The sequence below is a fragment of the Ovis canadensis genome, chromosome 25 (genome assembly GCF_042477335.2).
Source record: "Ovis canadensis isolate MfBH-ARS-UI-01 breed Bighorn chromosome 25, ARS-UI_OviCan_v2, whole genome shotgun sequence".
In the NCBI taxonomy this organism is placed as follows: Eukaryota; Metazoa; Chordata; class Mammalia; order Artiodactyla; family Bovidae; genus Ovis; species Ovis canadensis.
The window spans coordinates 30,987,225-30,990,687 of NC_091269.1; the positions used below are offsets into that span (position 1 = coordinate 30,987,225).

General features: G+C 47.8%; 1 pseudogene; it reads right to left on the bottom strand.

The window, feature by feature from the left end:
- Positions 1-2,351: 2,351 nt before the first annotated feature.
- LOC138429928 (protein lin-28 homolog A pseudogene) lies at positions 2,352-3,011 on the bottom strand (annotated as a pseudogene).
- Positions 3,012-3,463: the final 452 nt, after the last annotated feature.

Consider the following 3,463-nt stretch of genomic DNA (forward strand, 5'->3'; position numbering starts at 1 on the left):
CCTGGTGGCTCAGATGGTAAAGCATCTGTCTACAATGCAGGAGACCTGGGTTTGATCCCTGGGTCGGGAAGATCCCCTGGAGAAGGAAATGGCAATCCACACCAGTACGATTGCCTGGTAAATCCCATGTACAGAGGAGCCTGGTAGGCTACAGTCCATGGGGTCGCAAAGAGTCGGACACAACTGAGCGACTTCACTTTCACTTTCACCCTTGGGTTAGAAATTAAAGTTGCTCTTAATCCATCCAAATATAGCAGTCCTAGCATGAATCAAATCAAGGAATGGACATGACTCAAGATTGGGAACAAGGGATGGAGAGATGTTAGCTTCTTCAGGATTTTTGCACAAATCGTTTAATTGCAGATACCCCACAAATTAAACATATAGGTATGTGGTCTATTTTGGGAGGCACAAAGGTGGAAAGAGGAGGGGGTAGAAATCTAGTTTTTAGGACAGATCTTGTTTGAAATAAGAAATAAAGGAAGGGGAACACAAAAGAAAGGGTGGTTCAAGATGACCCCACTTCAAGAAGTGGGGCCCCCAAGCTTATGTTTCAGATCTTTTTGCCTGGTGCAGAACATTTTGTCAAAGATGCTCTGGCTATTTTTCTCAATATAAAAAGAAGTTTGTAAACAACAAAACCCTAAAAGAACATGGAGAAGACCAACACATTATATTTATACAAACTAGGCCACCTAGCAATCACCAAATCAGCTACTTGTGAAGTCCTACAAAGCCCAGACAAATATAATAACTAGAGGGGGCAGCAGCTGGGGGAGACAAGGATCAGACACACATCACCCAATGCATTCTATTGCGTTTGCCCTGTGACAACACAGTGAGGCAGGTCTGCAGTGATCTCACAGCTTGTAAATGAACCCCCCCCCACCCCCTTTCTCCTTTAGCTGCCATGATACTAATCACTGCTGCAGCAGGTCAGGACCCTGACTCTGGGAACCACAAAGAAGCCATTGCTGATGGTCCCTCTGGAACCCAAGGAGGAAAACCCCAGAATCGTTAAAGATCTTGTCCTTGCTTCACATATCCATCCCTGGGCAGCTCAAGATGGGTACAGAGGCATTGTTCTTAAAAACCTCTCCTTACCAACTTCCATTTCTTATAAAAACACACACTTAACACCCTGTTGTGCATGGTCGGCCTAGCCCAGTCAGGTGAAGGATGGACCTGGTATATAAAGCGAGTCCTGCGCCCTGGGATTATAGATATGGAACAGGAATCCTTTATCACACATACAGATGACCTTGCCTAATCTTGGCTTCCCCTCCCTGCACTTCTTACCTGACCCAGCCTCTCCTAACCTCTCTGCACCATGTTTTCCTGTTCAGACCAATTTCCAATCTTTCAGTAGGAAGGAGACCCAAGTCATAGGGCAACCCAGTTAAAACCTAGTCTCTCATGAAACGCTGATGAAGATGGAGGGGTTTCAAGAGGACACTATGGCAGAAGAGCCACCTCTAATTGGCAAAAATAAGGTAGTTCAATAGGCTATACACTCCAAATAGTTGTTCTCTCTGGTGATGCAGGATTCCTGCCATGCAGACCCAGAGCTGCTGCCTACTTATCCCTGAGATTACTCATGAACCTGAGAACACAGTGCAGGAATGAGGGCCTTAGATTAAAACACACAAAATACAAAACCAGAATATTTATATTACTAAAAAAAAAAAAAGGCAAAAGGCACAGGATATGTCATTTGCACACAGCTAGTGCAGTTGACATCCTGGAGAAAGAGGGACCCAAGGTACAGTCACCAAAGGCAGCAAATAAATAAAATTGTGTTGGCCCAGGATGGGGTGAGAATGAGCTTAGAAGCGGCAGGTCTGCAGCTGTTCCCGCAATCACCCCTTTTGCCTGTCATCACAACCCACTACCTGAGACATTTCTCAGCATTCTGTCCCAAGAGGGAGTTATGAGGCGAGAAAATGAGGAAAACCCTGCCACCCCTCTGAGATGTTTCCTCCTACAGAATGTAGTGGCTTGTGGGCTGGGTCCATCAATCTGCTTTCTTCTTAATCTTTACACTCTGATATGGGAAGTATTATTCCACATTCTTCTTTAAGAGTCAAACAACTTCCCTACCCAGGCCACTTTCAAAAGCTGGAGATTCTGGGGTTGGAGACTCAGATAAAGCACGCAGGGAGGGTTAACCCCCAAAGCCCTCGTGTGCATTTGGATAGGGCTGATTGGAGTTTCTTTGCCTCACCCTTCCTCCCACCAAGAGGGAAGAGGGGGTGATGCTGTGGACTCCAGCCTCAGACATATGGCAGTGCCAGCTGCTCCCTACCCACCCTGTCCCCACTTTCTCCACTCTGCCGATTGATGCCTGCTTCTCAAAATTTTCTGATCACAAAAGGATAGCCCCCACCCACTGTGGCTCGATTCTGGGCCTCTGGGAGCATGGCAGAGCTATGGATCTCTTCCTCCTCCTCTGGAAAGTAGGCTGGCTTTCCCTGGGGGCTGGGAGCTTGCTGGGCCTTCAGTGGGCACGAGGCTACCACGTGGTTGATGCTCTGGCAGAAGCGGCACTTCTTGGGCTGGGGTGGCCATTTGCATTCCTTGGCATGATGGTCTAGACCTCCACAGTTGTAGCACCTGTCTCCCTTTGATCTGTGTTTCTGCATATCCTTCCCTTTGGGCCTCGTTTCACTCCCAATACAGAACATCCCACCAGGGCCGGTGACTCGGATAGATTCCAGGCCCTTGGCGGACTTCTTAAAGGTGAACTCCACGGCCTCACCCTCCTTCAGGCTCCGGAAACCCTCCATGTACAGCTTACTCTGGTGCACAAAGACATCCACCGGGGGGTCGAGCGCGACCCCTGCGCGAGCGGTCATGGACAGGAAGCCGAACCCCCTGTGCACGTTGAACCACTTACAGCCGCCGGCACCATGCAGCAGCTGCGGCTCCTCCGCCGCGCGGGCCGCGTCCTCCGGCGTCTCCTCCGGCGCTTTGGCGCAGCCACCTGCAAACTGCTGGTTTGACACAGTCCACGGTAGTCAGCTGAGCCCGCGACCCCGGGCCCCTTCTCCGGTGGCTGCTGGCTCCAGAGAAGTCCGGAGGCAAAGGGGTGGCTCGGGCAAGAGGCAGCTACATCTTCCCCAGCTCTGCCCACTTTTTGATTGGTTTATTTGGTTTATTTTTTGGTGGTTGTTGAGCTGATGTATATTTTGGAAATAAGCCCTTGTCAGCTGCATTGTTTGCAAATATTTTCTTTCAGTCCATAGGTTGTATTTGTTTTGTTTATGGTTACCTTTGCTGTGTAAAAGCTTATAAATTTTATTATATCCCATTTGTTCATTTTTGCTTTTATTTCTCTTGCCTTGGGAGATTGACTATAAGGTCTGGGTTTTTAATGAAAAATGTATTCATGTATTTCTTGAGTAAATAAAATGCAATAATTTAAAAGAAAGTAAAATAAGGAAATATCTTATTCAGAATACGA